Below are 19,584 nucleotides of genomic sequence, written 5' to 3' on the forward strand. Positions count from 1 at the left end.
GAAACTGAATAGATACTTCTCAAAAGAAGAAATACAAATGGTCAATAAATACATGAAAAATGTTCAACATCTCTAGCAATTAGAAAAATGCAAATTAAAACTACACTGAGATTTCACCTCACTCCAGTCAGAATATATCATGAATACAACTAATAATAATGAATGTTAGTGAGGGTGTGGGAAAAAGAGTACACTTATACATTGCTAGTAGGCCTGCAAATTGTTGCAACCATTCTGGAAAGCAGTATGGAGACTCCTCAAAAAAACCAGGAATGGAAGAATCATTTGACTCAGTTATACCACTTCTCAATATATATCCAAAGGAGTTAAAATCATCATATCTCAGTGATACAGACACATCAATGTTATTGCAGCTCAATTCACAATAGCTAAATTATGGAGCAAACCTAGGTGTCCTTCAACAGATGAATGGATAAACAAAATGTGCTATGTATACCCAATGGAATATTACTCAGTGATAAAGAAGAATGACTTTATGACTTTTGCTGGTAAATGGATGGATCTGGAGACTATCATGAAAGTGAAAATAAGCCAATACCCCCCCAAAACCAAGGGCAAAATGTTCTCTCTGATATGTGGATGCTGACTCACAGCAAGGGATAGGGAGGGGAAGAATAGAAGTTCAGAGGATTAGACAAGGGGGAATGAAAGGAAGGCAGTGAGGATGGGAATAGGAAAGATAGTGGAATGAATCTGATATAACTTTCCTATGTACATATATGAATACACTACAGTGAATCTCCACACCATGAACACCCACACGACTGTGATCCTAATTAGAATAAAATATACTTCATATTTGTATAAATATGCTAACATACATTCTACTGTCATGTGAAACTTAAAGGAACAAATAAAAAAGGGGAAATTATAACACACACACACACACACACACACACACACACACACCTTTGCAAAAAGAAAGAAGAAAGGATAGACCAGAAACTAATGAAAATGGTTACTTAATGAAGGGTAGACATGGAGAATGAGAGGGAGAGGGTTCAAAGTATACTTTTTTGTATAGTTGTGATTTATAAACTGTGTAAATATTTTACATATTAAAAATACAATTTAAAAAAAAACAAAGTTCACATTCTAAGATTAAATACAACAGAAATGTATGAACCCTAACTGTATACTGAATTGAGAACGAAACAGTATTATTTCAAGCAACTTTTTAATATACTATTCGGATTGTGTATACTTAGTGGAATATATTCTTAGGATAAAAAGAACCACGAAATATATTAAATGTCTCTTGGTATGTGTGTTATTAACAATATTGATGGTATTGTAATTTTAAAATTATTTTATGGACATTAAAAATAATATTGTTATTATTTTATGTACATTATAAAATAAAGAAAAAAAGTAAATATTTTTTTTTAAACATAGTTAAATTAGTTCAATACTGTTGACTCTGAAAGATATTTTATCATTCTGACTAAAACGTTTTTTCCCCAAATTATCCTAGAGGTGCAAAAGTTTAATGCAGTATGTTTTCCTTGAGATCCTATAATTCATTCTCACACATAAAAATAATTTGTATGTGTATTATGCAGTATTAGGTAAATTAGAAAATGATGAATGTTTAACAATTACCTGGTATCAATTGCTAATAGTGATTGCAATGCGAAACATGTTTGCATGTTTATCAGGTGACAGCTGTATACGGTTCTAGACATTAGAAATACAGGGCTACCTGAGACATTGAAGAATGCCCTCAAGGAATTTACATTCACACTAAAATTGCGCATACAAGCTTGAAATTGATTCATTTTGCTTTTCCTTATTGGCGTCTATTTATAAATCTGTATGTTTAAAAATATACTTCATTGAAGATGCCACTTACATCTTCGTCACTGTGCTATCATGTCATCTCTTCAAAACAGTGTCCTCTCCTGAATTTTCATTTACGTATCTTCAAGGTTTAGAAATCAGTATCAAAAACCTCTAAAGCATTACACTCGAAATGGGAAGTTGGCATTTTACATTCTGCAGCAGCCTTGTCTTCATTTATCCTGTCAGAGTTAGTTTATCCTGTTGGTCCTCCATAAAGTCAAGCCATTAATTTCCTCAACTGTCAGTGTACATATCACTTCCAGGATAAATCTATCAAATAAAATCTGACATCTCCCATCAAAGATGCTTTGCCATCATTAGATGGTGATTAATGTTAAAAATTTCCATTCGTCTTTAAACACCCCCACCCCCTTCTAATTCAGTAACTTGATCAAAGACAAGAGGATGTTGTTCATGGACAGCTCAATCTGTTTTCCAGGTGGCTCCTTCAGCTGGGGTCTGAGGTTCTCCTAAAACACGCCTGGCTCAAAGCTGCTTCCAGCCCAGCACTGCACTTCTGCTGGCAAGGGTAACCCCAGGGCTTCAGGACTCTGGGGGATTCTCTGTAAATCTTAAAGCCCAGGATGAATGCTTTCCAAACTTTGATCTGCAACAATAAATTAAGCTCCCAGAAATCAGTCTTTGAGACTTTCTTGCACTGTGTTATTTAAAGCTTAAAGCTTTATATTGGATTCCCACTGCTCTACTGCTCAGAGGAAAAAATCCCTTCACAGTCTGGCCCCTACTTAGTTCTACAGCCTCTCTCTCCACTCCAGCTTTATTGGCTTATTTACAACCCTTCAAATCAAACATAAAGCTCTTCTTCCTGTGGGTCTGCATTTTCTCTCTTGCAATGCTCTCCCCTGGTTTCTCTTCTCCAGCCTCCTGATTAAAGGTCACTTCTTCAACCCCACAACAGTGTCAAGTACCTATCCTTCATCAAGACTTGGCACAGTTTTCATCATTCGCTTGCTTAATTATCTGCTTCATGTCTATTTGCTCTCCTGTGACACTAGACTTCAGCACTCTGGCCTGTAAAACTCCAGCGACCTTGGCATCCCCAGTCTCTGTAGCTCAGCCCAGTGTAATGGCTCTGCTCTGCTTAGCTCCAGATCCCTGCACAGTGTTCCTGGAAATGCATCCGCACAGAGCCAGGGTGATGAGGAGGTGCCATTCCTGGGTCTCTTTTCTCTCAAGGATAAGTTTTGCTCTACCTTTTTCTCCGGTGTCTGAAACTCACTGTTTTCTGTATTTTTCCAGGTATATAGTTGTTTACTATAAGAGGACTAACCCATTTCCAATTACTAGGGGCCCCAGAATAAAATCCAAAGTCCTTGTTCTGGTTTCTAAAACCCTATATTATCTGGCCCCTGCTGCCTTCAGGAACCCATCCAGCACCCTCTCCCCTTCCCCATCTGTCCTCTATACTGTGCTCCTTGCCACTCCTCTGACACAAGCTCCTTCTCACCTGAGGGCCCCTGCACTGCTCTGCCTTCTGTCTGGGATGCTCCACCTTCTGCCCTTGACATATGTCTTCCATTTATCATTCAAGAACATCAAAATGAATTGTCCTCCAGCCTCTGTGACAGCGACCTGTTTTAATCATGGCAGAATGCATAGCACATTCCGATAGTTTTGCCTGTGTGTTTCAGTTATTTCTTCCTTGACATGGATGCTCTTCCTTTTATTTGAACCAGTTACCCATGAGGGCAAGGACCTCTCCTGTTTTGTTCTATGCTGTATCTTTAATTCTGGAAATGTGCTTAGCACATGCTTAGCACTTGATAAATATTTCTTACGTGAGTGAAAAAATGAATCAAACCCATTTTCTTTCTTCATGGTTCTATAACTTCCCTCCAAGACACCACAAAACTTCAACGGGCATATTCAACCTTATCTAACATATGGACAATGGTGGGGAAGAAGATAGTGATAATTCCTAATATTCATGGGCTCCTTTTACTATGTGTTATTGAACCAAGAGCTTAACATTTATTACCTCATTTAATTCCCATTACAACCCCATGAGGCGTCTTCTATAATGATCAGCATTTTGGAAAAAGAAGCTGAGGCACAGAGAAATTCCATGGCCTTTTGAATATCTCATGTCTCAAGAAATTATTTGGCCCGAGCCCCAGAGTTTATCAAACAATCACATTTTCAGTGTTGTTTGTTGTCCAGACTCTGATTTTTTATCTCCACATGGCTGGAGCTGGATTTATACTGCCTTTGAGACACGCCCGGGTCATGCTGGGTCTCTAGCACTGAAACATCATGTACCACATCTGTCGCCCATTACTCTTCCTTGCCAGAAAAGTCCATATTGTGCTATTGTATCCAATCCTCATGTTTCAACTGTAGCCTAAATATGCTTAACCAGCTGTTGCTAACGCTTCATAATGCTCGTGACAACTCTACTGAGAACCTCCTCTTAATGGAGCAGATGGTGTGAAATTGAGCAGGCAAGTAGAAATGTAATGGCAGAGCCTGGGGAGGGGGATGCTGACAAGGGGGGACCACCTCTTTTTTTTTAAAGACTTGAATCAAAGGCAGGTCATATTCATGTTCTTATGCCTAGATCCCAAAGGTGATGGAAGACCTAGGATACAGGTTGAAGAAAAGAAATTTGTGGATTTGGAAAGTAGAAACTATTTGTTAGAAACTGTCATTCAGAAGTGACTGGGGAAATCACCAGAATGAATGTTTATCCAAAAACCAAATGGAGATGGAGAACAACAGAAGACCTTAAATAGAATTAAGGTGATACACAGGAAGGATTATAATTGTCCCAGAAAGAGGACATGGCATATCCGATGCCTCTATGACTTGCATGTGGGTTGTCCCATCAAAACTCATGTTGAAATTTGGTACCCAACCTAATGGAGTTGGGAGGTGAGGCTTTTAATGGTGACAGTTCCTCAAGAGGAGTCAATACCTTTGTGATCTGATTCTCCTGGGCAGTGAATGAGTCACTTTGGGAGCTGCCTTAAAGTGAGCCTGCCCCTGGGCTCTGCTCTTTTTATACATTCCCACTTGCCCTTCTTCCTGCCATAGAATGAAGCAGTATGAGGCCCTTGAGAAGCCATGCTCTTGGACTTCCTAAGCTCTAGAACCTTGATCCAAATAAATCTCTTTCCTTGATACATTATCTGGTCTTGGATTGTTGTTGTTGTTGTTGTTATAGCAACAATGCTATAAGAGATGCAATTTTAAATAATTTGAAAAAAAAAAGGTTCGTGTCCAATAGATTGTAATTCAAACCCGAGATGCATTGTTCATAAACTGTGGGTCCATGGGCAAGGAGGTCCTTACCCTCTTTGAGTTTAAATTATTATCTTTTGGAGGATAAAACCCACCCTAAGATTTGAAAGAGGAAGGTTTGGGATGGAGAGCTGTTGCCTGAAGTGGGGGAGTGAGGGTGGCAACATGTAAAGCAAAGAGAGTGAAAAGGTCCTCCCTAAAGCCCTGCAGGACTCCCTGGGAGAGGACAGAGGTAAGCATTGGGGTGTGTGTGTGTGTGTGTGTGTGTGTGAGAGAGAGAGAGAGAGAGAGAGAGAGAGAGAGAGAGAGAGAGAGAGAGAAACCTCCAAAGAAGCCAAAGTATTCCTTGGAAGGCACAGCAGGCCCAAGAAGACCAGCGAGCGGCTGCCACTGGGCAGGATTTTGCTGATTCCAGTAAGAAGTGAGTGCAAGAAGTAGCATAGGGATGGGGCAGAAGATTGCCTCTTTTTCTCCTGGTTGGCAGGACATTTAAAGTTTCAGGGAGCCTAACAATGCCAAAGACTATAAGAAACGCATGATGTAAGAATCATTCTAAGTTTCCCAGTTAAATTTATCCCAAAGATTTGGGTGTTTATGAGATTAGGAAGTGAAAACATTAATTTAATTTCCTTTGAGACCAAGTCTCAAGTCCCCTGGCTACAAGACTACCCAGGCTGAAAATAGCTGGGATTCCATGAATGTTGTATGAGCCTGCAGAGCTGTCTACATCGCCCTTGAGCAAGGTTTATGATCTCCTGCAACACTGGCTACTGCCAATTCATGGCCATACGTTCTGGCAGATTTGAGTTTGCTCACTCTAAAGGAAGAAAAATTATGACATTCGGAAATTTATCTGATCTAAGTGCCTGCTTGCATCTGCTTATTTGTGGACAAACCAGAGATAGGTGCTAGTTTGAAATATTTTGCATATAGAAGGTTAATTGCACTTGAAAACAAGATATCTTGGACACAGACTGTCCTTGCCTCGTGCTTGCCATAAGCTCAATAAAGAAAGGAAAAGTTTACAATTTTGTGTTTTGGGAAACTCTCACTGAAAAGAGATGTTCTGGAAAACACTGAAAGGAAGAAAAGTAATGAGACATGGGGAATCAGTATTCCAGACATGAAAACTCCTGGTGCATTCCAAAACAACAAGGTGGCCAATGCGACTGGAACAGAGTGAGTGATCCAGGGCCAGGGGACCACAGGGTGTCAGACAGCGAAGGGCCTTGTTAGGACTTAGCCTCTCACCTGAAGTGGATATGACACCATGAAGAGGGTTTGAACACAGGAATGACACAAACTGATTCATGCTTTAAATGAATCATTCTTGCTTCTGTGAGAGCTACTGAGTAGACTTGTGGGTGGCAAGTGGGAAGCAAGGAAGCCAAACAAGAAGAGAGGTGTGTGGCCTGGACCAGATGGCAGCAGTGAAGATGGTGAGCAATGATTAGATTCTGGGAATATTTAAAGGCAAAGACTTTATGACCTGTTCATAGAAAATCAAGGATTCCAGAATGACTTCAATATTTTTGGCCTAAACAATTGAAGGGATGGAGTTAACATCAGCCAAGATGGGAAAGACAGGCTAGAGAGTGTCATGGGTTGAATTATGTCTCCCATAAAAACACATGTGGTGAAGTCCTAGTCCCAGAACTGACCTCATTTACAAATAGGATCCATTCCAGATGTAATTGGTTAAGATGGAGTCATGCAGGAGTAGACTGGGTTTCTGATCCAATATGACTAAGTATCTTTTTAAAGGGGAGAAATTTAGACACAGACACACAGTGAGAATGTCATGGAAGAAGAAAGCAGAGGAAAGCCAAAGAACACCAAAGATTGCCAGCAAAAACAACAACAACAACAACAACAAAAAAAAAACAGAAGCCAGAGAGACTATCCTGGAGCAGATTCTCCCTCACAGCTGTCATCCCAAGGAGTCAGTCCTGCTAACAACTGGATCTTGGATTTCCCTCCCCCAGAACTGTCAGATGAAAATTTCTGTTGTTTGGGCCACTCAGTTTGTTGTACTTTGTTACAGCAGCCCTAGGATGCCAACACGGAGAGATTTAGAGCAGTGGATAGCTAGGGTTTGGGTTTAAGTTCCAATAAGTACCATTTGAGATGCATATTAAACATCTAATGGGCAATGTAAATTAGCAGGCAACTCAGGATTAAAGCTACAGGTTTGGTCAAGGTGGGAGGCACACTAGAGGTTTATTTTGTGAGTTGTTAGCTTTTCTATGGCATTGGAAGTCAGGAGAATAATGAGACCTTGGGGCTTAGGTCCTAGGCCTAGGTCTGGAAGACCCAGGGTAGAGGTTTTTTCATGAGTTGTTAGTGTATCTATGTTACTGAAAACCAGGAGGTGATTAGACCCAGAGGCCTGGAGACAATGAGTGTAAACAAATGTGGACAGAGGCCCAAAGAGGAGTGCAATGCCAAGCTGCAGAAATAAGAAGAAACAAGCAAAGGAGAATAGGAAGGAGCTATCTGTTCAGTAGGTAGAAAGCTATTTGTTCAGTAGGAAGGCATGGTATCCCAAAAACTAAATAAAGTAAGGGTTTTAAGAAGGATGAGAGCTAGGCTATGTCAAATGCCACTGGTAGTAAGAGCATAGTGAGAGATGACCATTTGAGTTAGCAATGTGGATAATTTAGTGATTTTTGTAAAGTGGTGGTAAAGGTCTGGTTGGAGCAAGTTCAAGAGAGATGGGGAGGTAAGACATTGGCGACAACTCTGCCCATAAAAGGAAGCCAAGAAATTGAGGAGTAGCTGGAGATACAAATGGACTGAGAATGTGTGCACATGTGTGCATGTGTTTAAGAAGGGAGAAATAGTTCTGTATTTATATACAGATTAGAATAATCCAAGAGAGGGGAAATTCATAATGCAAGTAAAAAAGGAAGAATTGCTGAGTTGATGAACTTGAATGAATGAGAGGGATTAAGAACCTAGGAACAAGGGAGGTATGGGCCATAGATAGGAGTATAGGGGTTCCTCAACAGGTTGGGAAAGAAGACAGATGCTAGAAGGCAGGTAGATGTCGCGCCAGGAAATTTTGCAAATTCTCTGGCAGGTGCTTCTGTTCTCTCAGCGGAACAGAAAGCAATGTCATTAGCTGAGAGAGCAAAGTAGAACAGAAATGCTGGGCATTTGAGGAGCAATGAAAAAATGGGCAATTGTCACTTAGGAGAGAGATTACTGTAGGAAAATGTGGCCAGGCAGCCCATCTTGGTCAGGTTCACATTAGACATGACTGAAGGTAAATGGATCCATATATGGAGCTCAATGCTATCAGGAGGATGATGGTTCCTTTTAGGTGTCAATGTGACAAGAACATGGGTTGCCCAGAAATTTGGTCAAACATTGTTCTGGGTGTGCCTGTGAGGGTGTTTCTGGATGAGATTGATATTCAAATCCATAGACTGAGTAAAGTAGATTGCCCTCCCAATTGTGGGTGGATGCCATCCAATCAATGGAAGACTTGACTATGACAAATCTGAGTGACAAGGAACCCTCAGATGAGGAAAACTCATTTCTCAAGATGAACCATTTCCCAAGTTCACATGACTGGTTAGTAGCTGAGACTGGATCAGAGCCCACTGGTTTTTACCTCCCACTTCAAAACTCTTTCCACAGCATTCTGCTTCGTTGTCTTTCTGACATTTTTGAAAGATGAGCACTTCCTTCAAACCATTTAGGGACCAACATCCCTTCTTGCTTAGTTTGTCCATATATGGGCATTCATAGCCCACAGAACAATATGTGACTCTAAATTGAGAATTTCCCATATCTGTCTTTAGAATACTGTCCTACCAATTAAACTTGGAAACCCCTAGAAGCACAGCCTTCAACTTGTCTGAGACTTCTGGCTGGGCATGAGGGCAAAGAGTAGCTTTTGCCATTCAGAAGTTGTCTCTGCCTTCAGATTCGGAGACATTTCCAGTGACAGCCTCTCAAACCCATGTATCTAATTAAAAATATGGATTTTCTGTTTTAGGTTAAAGCCAAAATATAAGTTCAAAATTTGCTTGGCCAAGTACATTTAATAATACCTAAATGCTGTCATGTGTTAAATATCCATCCATTTTCTCTACAACCACTTACAATAAATATTGATGATTGTCTAACTTTTAATGGCTATCTACATAGGAGAATATTCATGTGTGTCTCATTGATTCTCCTGACAGGGCCAAATGGAGCAGGTAAGCCAATTTAACACAACCAATTTCCAATTTTGCACAGGCTGAATAGAAGTGCTGTGGAAATGAATAATCAACCTAACAACCATTATTAATAATAATATTTCACTCACAAACAGCTCCTTCCATCTTCTAAGCACTTTACCAACATTAACAAATTTATTCACTAGCACCCAAGGGAGGGCTTTTTGCAATTGGAATGAGATGCCAAGAGAGATGTAAACAGCCATCTAGAGCTAAGGTACAAGTCTTATGGAACAGCAAGTCCTTGTCCTTACTGGGTTCCCCAACCTCTCAGGTACTGGGGAAGAATTGCAAACTTAGGAGGCAAATGAAATCCTCCAATTTGAGACTTATCAATGTGTGTACTCCATAATAAAAGAACTATATTTTAAGTGCTACTATTTTTTGAACACTACGTGCCAAACACTACTGAGTGTTGGAATACAAAGAGAAAGAGTCTCTGTCCTGAAGAAATTTGCAGATTAGAGAGGAAGAGAGAGACATGATTTACCAAGAGTATGCAGTGGGATGAGACCACATGGAGGTAAGCCAAAACAACTGTGCTGAGACAGCTGTGTGGAGCCAAGCCTACAGGGCAGATGGAATTGGGGTGAGGGGTTTGAGTAGGGGAGAGACACATTCTAGAGAAAGGGGAAAATATGAGAGAAAGGCAGCTCAAAAGCACTGTGTCCTTTGGAAACTGCAAGCATTTCAGCCTGTCTGGAGAGAAGGCTGCTGCCACTGTGGCCCCCTGGATTTCCAAACGATACCACCAACAATATCTCCCCTCTACAATGTAAGCTTGCCACCCTCCCTCTAGAGTCAGGGTTATGTCCCTCCCCTTGGATCTGAGTGGGCTTGTAACAGACTTGACAAGCACATTGAAGTGATGCAATGTGACTTCTAAAGCTAGGTCAGAAAAGACAGCCCCACTTCTGCCTTGTCTGCTGGGATACTTGTGGTGATGTGACACCAGCTAAGTCCCACTAGCCTGAGATTGCCACGTTGGTGCTCAGGTCAACAGCTCCAGCTGAGGTCCCAGATGACAGCCAGCTTCACCCTCCTGAAGTGTGAGTGATGATGCTTCTGGATGATTCCAGCCCTAGCTGTCAAGCCACCCACCCCCCGCCCCCCCATCCCTAGAGTCTTCCCAGCTGAGGTCACAGACACTGTGGAGCATAGACAAGCAATCCCTGTTGTGTCCTGTCTGAATTCATAACTCACAGAGTCCTCAAGCATGAATGATAAATCGGCTGAAATTGGGGAGTGGTTTGTCAAGGAGCCAGAGTAACCAGAACATCCACACTGCAGATTTTCTTTTTTATTCTCTGGCAGTGTAGAATCTCACTGAAGGAATTTTTACAGGAGTATGCTGTCATCAGGTTTTGTGTTCAGTCTGGGTGACGGGACAAGGCAAACCTTGTATGAAATGTGAAGACCATCTGGTTAGTAATCTCAGGTGGATCATCAGTGGGTCATTCTCTTAAGTAAATTAAGTAAACTAAAGATTCTGCCCCTGTTGTGTGGTTTTGTGGTTCACATTCATCTCCTTCTAGCTCAGTGATTCTCATTCCTCTCTCTATGTTAGGATCACTGGGAAGCATTAAAAATATTCAGTTTCCTGGACTTCACCCTAGATCAATGAAGTCAGAATATCTGGGAGGGGAGTTTCAGCATTGGATTTCTAAAGGGTCTCTAAGCTGTTCTAACATGCATCCAGGGTTGAGATCTACTGTGCAAGTTATTCTCCAACTCTATAAGCTGAGCTAGGGGAAGTGGCTCTTGCTGTGAATATGAAACTCAGCTAGATCTACAGATTGCAATATTCAACACACCTTCTTTTCATCCTGATATAAAAGGAAGTTTCTAGATACTTGGCACTAGTTACTATGACTAAATCAAGGAAAAGTTACAGATCTGAGACACATTCTGAAAAAGATGTGAGGTCCTGGGGGTGAGTTTATAAAATAGAACACCAAGACTCGCTCATCAGGATTGCTCATTTAAAGTGGCACCTCCTTTCTTTAGAGCAGAGCTTCCTGGCCTGGTTTGACACTGGCCCAAACCAAATTGCACCCATCATGGCTCAGGTCTAGGAAAATGGATAAAAGAATAAGAAAACTTCCTCTGTGTGCATGTGTCTGGGGGAGGGGTTTGAGACACTCAGGGTTGTGATTGGGGAACAGTGGACAGGTCAAGATGGTATAGAAGTGGACCATACAGAGGAGAGTGAAGCCATGATGTTTGTTGACCTTCAGCAGGTCTGGGCCTTTCTGGGCTCCGGTGTTCTCCATGTCAGAAGGTAGGATGATCTTCTTAGTCGGAAACTATGATTTTATGGTTAGGTTCCAGAAACCTCTGTGCTCTGCATGAGTTCTGATGCATAGCAGCTCATTCTCCATATCAATCACATGTTTCTGGTTCTTTGACATATGGGACCTGGAGAAACTTCCCCTCCCAAGGCAAGCCAGTTCCTAGTGATAGAAAAAAAAGCTTACCCTCATGCATGTTCCTTCCATTGCAAACCAACCTATCCAAAGCCAGTACCCCAATATATCATATTCTGCGCTACTATTCCCCTGCCCTAATAACTCCAGGACTAGATACCAACAGCTAGGGACAAACCCTCCACCCCAGAGTCTGCTGAAATCAAGCCTATGGTTTGTCTGTTTACCCTGCTTCATCTTGCCGAAACCACAGTAAAAGTTCTTGCCCAAATTTTACCCTTGCCCTCCTGCCTCCTAATCCACAGTACTTCCCTATGTGGCCCTCATGGTGCGACATACTGTTGCTGAAACCTTGTCCCCTATGCCAATCCAATAACCAGGACATGGTTTTGGAAAAAAGAAGGTTTATTGTTTTGCTAGCAAAAGAGAAACCCAGGGGACTCCTGTCCCAAAGGCTATGATTCTGCCGATCCACAGAAACATGGGGCTTTTATAGAGGTGATTCAGAGAAAATGAGATTAGGGAGGAGAGGTCAGGAAGGAGAAGATCAGAGAAAAGAAGGTTAGGGAAAAGAAGATCAGAAAAGATCAGGGGAAATGTTAGGGAAAAAGAAGATCGGGGAGAAGGTGGCTGAGGAAAAAGAAAAAAAAAACATGTAAGTTTCAAAGCCCCAAGGGATATCGTCAAAACATTAAGAGAACCCCTGTTACAATACCTCATGTTTTGGGGGCACTCTGAGCAACAACCTATCTTTTCTTTCATTTTATAAATTAGAGCTTTATAGTTACACATAATAGTCGGGTTCATCCCAAGGAACTCACACATGCATGAAATTCAAGTTCAGTTCTTGATCTTCCCCTTTTCCTTTTCATCCTCCCTCTGCTCCCTCAATCTCCTTCCTCTAGACTAGTGGACCTCCTTACTTTTGTCTATTTATTTATATTTGATTTGTTCTTTTTACTTATGCATAAAGGTGAAATTTCCTGTGTTATATTTATATATGCACATGGCATGATTTTTTAAGAATTCATTCTGTTTGATGCAATCATCTCCTGATCTATTGGCCTTGCCACTCCTGAATAACAATGACACCTACATTTGAAAACACTCTGGCCACAACATCCTCATTTACAAATCACAAAGGAGAATGGCCACCTCCTTTCCAGTGGGTCTGAGAGCAATCACTAATCTCAGTGACGCATATGCAGTCCACCAAAACACACATAATTAGAAATTATAGAGACAGTTCAGACCAATCCATGTAAGTACCTCCAAGTCTGTTGTGTTGTGATGACCTGGTCTAAGTACCCATTCTCCCAGCCTCAGATCTATACAGATGAAAAAGAAAATTGTTCACTATGTCACAGTTGTTTGGGATGGAAATTGGGAATGAGAACACAAAGAAGTCCTCCAGCATATTATGCAGCATCCATAGCAGCTGCATCAAAGAAATTGACATTAACACCTCCAAACAAACACTCCACGCTCCAATGGCACCTGTGCTGGTCACAGCAGTCCTTGTGCCTCTAGTTTGGTATGTTTCCCATCATTGGTATGAAAATGGTGCACTAATATCACATGAGAGGGACCTATGGTCTCATCTCAGCCTACCAGTTTTCATAGCTCGCACAGTATAAGGTCCTTGCTTAGCATCTGGATGGCCATCTCAAGTGACAGTTGCCATTTTAAGGAAAATGTTTTGCTTTCCTGCCCAAGGGCTGTTTCTGAGGAAGGCTCACCACTCCCTCATACCAACCCAATCCTTAACTGCCCGAATTAGGACCACCCAGCTCTGATTTCTCAGCCTCCCCCATAAAAGTCCCATGACTCATGCCTGTTCTGCTCTCTCTGCTATAGAGAGATGGCCTTTATTTGTCAGCTCTGACAAATAAACTCTCCTGTGTATCTCTGCCTGGTCTCTGTCTTTCATTTCTCGCTTCCCCGTCTCTCATTCCTCACTTTCCCTTCACACAGCAGGCTTAATTTCACAGTTTTTAGTTTCATGACTTTCAAATATCTGCAATTGATTAGTTGGAGGGGAGAGACCCAAGTTTATTGGAAATATCAGTCACTGTGAAAAATCCTGAAGGAAAACTCACCACTTTGTAAGAGGTTACCAGATAAATAATTGCCTCCTGAATTGGGATGATTCCTGTTGTCATTAAGCCCCAGCAGAGATCTAATACACTTTCATACTTCTGCTAAATGCCAAGAGATGGCTGTGCGATTGCAGTCATATAGACAATTAAAGCAAAGCAATTTGTGCCTCAATCAAAAGGCATCCCCCCCCCTTATGCATAAGATGAAATGATATTCACTTTTGCACGCATTCTCCCTTTTTGCAGTCATAATCATTTTATCCCTGTGAACATAATTGATTTGGGGTCTAGTTTTTCAGGCCTAACTCATGATTGACATTGCCTCTTCAGCAGGTATTTCTCATTTCCGCTCTTACACCTCCCTACCCCCGCTCACAAAGAAAAAGGAACAGGTGTACCCACCAACCTGGGATCTTTGTGTCTCCCCCATGTCACTATATTTGGAAGTAGGACTTAAATTGACATTAAATGAGGTCCTAAAGGATAGGGCCCTGGTTTGGTAAGATTAATATTCTTACAAGAAGAGACAGCACAGAGATCATTGTCTTTCTCCCTCCCATGTGAGGACACAGGGAGATGAAGGGCATCTGAACGCTAGTATGAGAACTCTCACTGGGCACTGAAGCCTGCCAGACTTTGATTCAAACTTTCCATCCCCCACATCTGGGAGCAAATCCATTTCTGGTGGTTAAGCCACACAGTCTGAGATTTTGTCAAGGCAGTGTGAGCAGCCTAGTATAGTGGCTTGCTAGAGAGAGCAAGATTGCGATCCCTTGGCTTCTCCCCTGGGAGAGCTCTCTGCCAGAAGAGACTGTAGACACAACTTGACCTGAAGATGAGGTTCCTTAGTCTGCACAGAGGGAGGTGATCGTGTCAGCCTCTGGTCTCTGGAGCAGAGGGAATGGGTGAGAATGGTCAGAGGCATTGGACCTCACCGAAGGAAGGGCTCTGTGCACAAGCTCTTGTAATGAGGCCCTGCTGTGCCTGTGTGTAACCATCTGACTTTCTGAAAGAGCTTTTTACATTAGAATCAGGGAGAGAGCATGCCAGTATAATACATGCCTAGGTGGCAGGGCACTGATGAGATTCATGTTATCCTTGAAAGCTGCTTCTAGAATTATCTGCAAAGAATGGTCAGTTAAGCTCACTGACCCATGACCCCTCAGCTGCTACAGATTGGTTTTCTGCTTCATTAAGTAGCGTCAACCCAGTCCAGGTTCCTTGCTGAATCTTTGTTAAAGCTGTGGAGCTCAAGGAGCTCTTAAGCTAACCTGAGCCTATTACCAACCAATGTGTATTTGCACGTCCCAGAATTGAAAGCCCAGTGCCACAGGGATGGCTGCTGGACTTGGAGTTGAATGTGCATTGAGCGCATCAAGAAGGTTTGACTTTGCTTACGAGAGACTTTTAATTCTACCACACAAAGACAAATAGCATTGTATGTATGTGTGTGTGTGTGTGTGTGCTTGTCCTCTTAATTGATTTATTTCCTTTCCAGGGAAGGTATAAGATATTTTTTATGTCTTATAAAATCACCATTTATTTATTTTTTAATTTGTTCTAATTAGTTATACATGACAGTAGAATGCATTTTGACACATTGTACACAAATGGAGCACAACTTCTCCTTCCTCTGGCTGTACATGGTGCAGAGTCACACTAGTAGTGTAATCAAGCATGTATATAGTGTAATTAAGCATGGTATAGGGTAATAATGTTCATCTCATTCCATCATACTTCCCATCCCCACACTTCCTCCCCTCCCTTCACTCTCCTCTGCACAATCCAAAGTCCCTTCATACTTTCCTATGCCCCTCCCCCTCAATATGGATCAACATCTGCTTATCAGAGAAAATATTTGGACTTTAGTTTTTTGGGCTTGACTTATTTCACTTAGCAGGATATTCTGTCATGATTTCATTCTTCTTTAAGACTGAGTAATAATATTCCATTGTGTACATATACCACAGTTTCTTTATCCATTCATCTGTTGAAGGGCAACTAGGTTGATTCCTTAGTTCAGCTATTATAAACATTGATGTGGCTGTGTCACTGTAGTGTGCAGATTTTAAGTCCTTTGGGTACAAATGGAGGAGTGGGGTAACTGGGTCAAATGGTGGCTTCATCACCATTTTTTAGTGACCCAACATTTCCTGAGCAACCACTCTGAGCTAAATGCTTTATATAGTAGTACCTAACATTTATTTTACATGATATAAGCCAAATCATGACCTAACAAGGAGTACTATTATCCCCTACTTAGAAAGAAAGAAACCAAGACTTTGAGAGATTTGGTAACTTGCCCACAATCACAAAAAGGCAGCAAAATCAGGCCTCAACCTAGGTCCTCTGGCTGGTGTCTGAGTGTGCCCCTTAGTAAGGATTAGTACCTTACTAATCCTCACAGAACCCTCTGCAGTAGGGATTATAAGCAATTCAACCAAGTGAAGTTACTTGCTCAACATCACACAACTGCTAGTCAGAAAACCAAGTATCACCCAAACGACACCAACTCCCAAGTCTACACATGTTCCATTACACAAGGGTTATTACCTTATGCACATGGATCAGAAAATGGCCAGAACAGTGCTTCTCAAACTTAAATGTGCATTACTATTTGACCCAGCAATTCTAAGTATTTATCCAAGAAAAATGAAAACACATGTCCAAAGGTTATTCAGTTACAAAAAGAAATGAAGTAGTGATATCTGTGCAACATGGACAAAGCTCAAAAATCATTATGAAAGATGCAAGACCAAGAGACCACATGTGGTATGACTCCATGTACACAAAATGTCCAGACAAGCAATCTATAGCAACAGCAGATCAGTGATTGCCTGGGAAGGGCTAGAAAGGAAAAAGACAGTGAATAGTCACAAGGGATGATTCTGAGGTAAGAGAAATATTTTTAAATTGATTTATGGTGATGGTTGCACAAGTTGGTAATGTCACTATAAATTACTGAATTGTGTAATTGAAATAGATGAATTATATATGTAAAATATGCTTCAACAAAGTTGTGGGGAAAAGTTTTAAAGTGCAATGGAATCATCTTGGGATCTTGTTAAAATTCAAACTGAGTCAGTAGGTTTGAAGAAAGGCCCAAGATTTGCATTTTAATAAACTCCCAAAGTCCAGACTTGAAGTAGCAAGGAGACTAATGTATCAAATTCTTTCTTCTCCAATTCAACCAGTCCTGTTCAGATCACATTTGGATGTTGTTATAAAAGCAGTGCATCCTTAATGTTCTCTTTCTTGATTCCTCATCTGCCCTGGATAATGTCATTGGAGGGGGCAATAGGAATTTCCTTTCCACTCTCACTGACAATAGATAGGTTAACAGAGAAAAGGCACACATTTATTACATGCATGAGGAAGGTGTGAAGCATTATTGGACATCAATAATTCCATGAGATTTTGAATCTTATGGACCCCTATAGGGAAGATGTAGGTAAAGGTTGTAGGTAATTTTAAAGGAAGAGTAAATGATTGTTAAGGCAGGTGAATGTTCAACTGGGCTCTGAGTGTGGCCTTTGTCACTAGAAGATTAGGAGTTAATTATATATCCTGGAGATTTGTGCCCTATCTGATGTGTGTGTGATATATAAAGAACTCAAAAATCTTAACATCAAAAAAACAACAACCCAATCAATAAATGGAGCTGAACAGACACTTCTCAGAAGAAGATATACATTTGATCAACAAATATAATTAAAAAATGTTCAACATCTCTAGCAATTAGAAAAATGCAAATCAAAACTAAAATTTCATCTCATGCCAGTCAGAATGGCAGTTATTAAGAATACAAACAACAGTAAATGTTGGCGAGGATATGGGGGAAAAGGCACACATACGTTGCTGGTGGGACTGCAAATTGGTGCAATCAATCTGGAAAGTAGTATGGAGATTGAAAACTTGAAATGGAACCACCATTTGACCCAGCTATCCCCTCGGTCTATACCCAAAGGATTTAAAATCAGCATACTATAATAACTGTGGGAGACCAACCTTGCACATGACTGAGTCACACTCCCTGGCTGGGTGCTGAGGCGCTCAGTCACAGAAATGTGGCAGAGCTTTCCCCACCCTTCTTGGGTTCAAGGGTCGGTGTCTCGTGCATGGGTGTGTCTTGCTACAGCCCCATGGGTAAAGCTATGCTCACCTGTTTCTTTGTAATATAATCCCTTGCCCTGTTTAGGATAGAATCTTCCATGGAAGTGCCTTGTGTGTGTCCCCTTCTCTTACTGTGCCATTGGGTGTGGCCTACCCAGGTGTCAGTCAACCTGCTGACAGTGGACATCATGAAGATAGACTCAGCCCCCTGAAACCTGACCCCTTGCCTCATTTGAATAGCTTCTCCTCAATAAAAGGGGTCAGCTCATGCTCTTGCTCTCTCTCTTCCTGCGGACCCTTAAGGTCAGAGGAGCTGTCACAACGACCCCAAAGAAAAAGGTATTTGTGTCTCTTGTGTGGTTATTTTGCGCAGCCCAGTCAGCCCAGTTCAACTGGAGTGACCCCTGAGCCTTTTAGTCTCAAGAACAGAAATCCAGCAATAACACAGCCACATCAATGTTCATGGAGGCTTAATTCCCAATAGATGAACTGTGGAACCAACCTAAATGCCCTTCAACAAATAAATGGATAAAGAAACTGTTGCATATATACTCAATGAAATATTACTCAGCATTAAAAGAGAATAAAATCATGGTATTTGCAGGTAAATGGATGGAGTTGGAGAATATCATGCTAGGTGAAGTTTGCCAATTCCAACAACCCAAAGGCTGAATGTTCTCTCTGATAAGTGGATGCTGATCCAAAAGGGGGGAGGGGGAGGGAGGCATGGGAAAAATGGAGGAATTTTGATTGGGCAAAGGGGAGGGAAGGTGGGGAGTATGCAGGGGGACAGGAAAGATGGTGGAATGAGATGGACATCATTATCCTAGGTCCATGTAAGACTACACATAGGGTGTGATGCTACGTCGTGTATAACCAGAGTAATGAAAAGTTGTGCTGCAATTGTGTACAATGAATCAAAATGCATTTTGCTGTCATATATACCTAACTAAAATAAATTTTAAAAAAATAAAAGTCAATTTTAAACTTTAAAAAAAGAGAAGGGAAATGTGACATGAATATCTAAAATAATTCTTATGGATGGAAAATAAAAAGATTAGGAGTTAATCTTCTGAAGGATTGGCCTTCAGGTAGGTAGAGGAACTTCAGAAAGTGCCTCCCTGCTGTGCTTCAGGGGAGAAGGAGGAGTGACAGATGGGGGCAGGAGGAGGTCAGAGAGATCTTCAAGACTTCTTTTTTTTAGTTTAAAGTACTTAGTGTGTCAAAGTGCTTAGGGTTATTGTTTTCTGAGCTCCAACATTATGACTTCGCCAAATCCTAAAGAAATTTTTCTTCACCTTTTTCTTTGTTCTCCTTAACCAGCAGGTGAATATTTTAGAGTATCAAGTTCATCCAAAGAGCTGATTAATATGCAGATTCCCAGACCCACCCCTGACTTTCTGAATCAGTAAGTCATAGTCAGGAAATCTATTAAAATAAGCACTCAAAGAAATTTGTATGCAGGTGTTTTAAGCATTATCCTGTGAAATGCTTATCTAAACCAGCACAGGGGCCAAAATATAGTTCAGTGGTAGAGCATTCACCTAGCATATTGGTAGGCCTTGGATTCCATCTCCATTACCACTGAAA

Source organism: Marmota monax, unplaced genomic scaffold, assembly GCF_021218885.2.
Source record: "Marmota monax isolate L192 unplaced genomic scaffold, Marmota_monax_Labrador192_F-V1.1 WCK01_AAM20220418_F8-fsc00057, whole genome shotgun sequence".
NCBI classification, from domain to species: Eukaryota; Metazoa; Chordata; class Mammalia; order Rodentia; family Sciuridae; genus Marmota; species Marmota monax.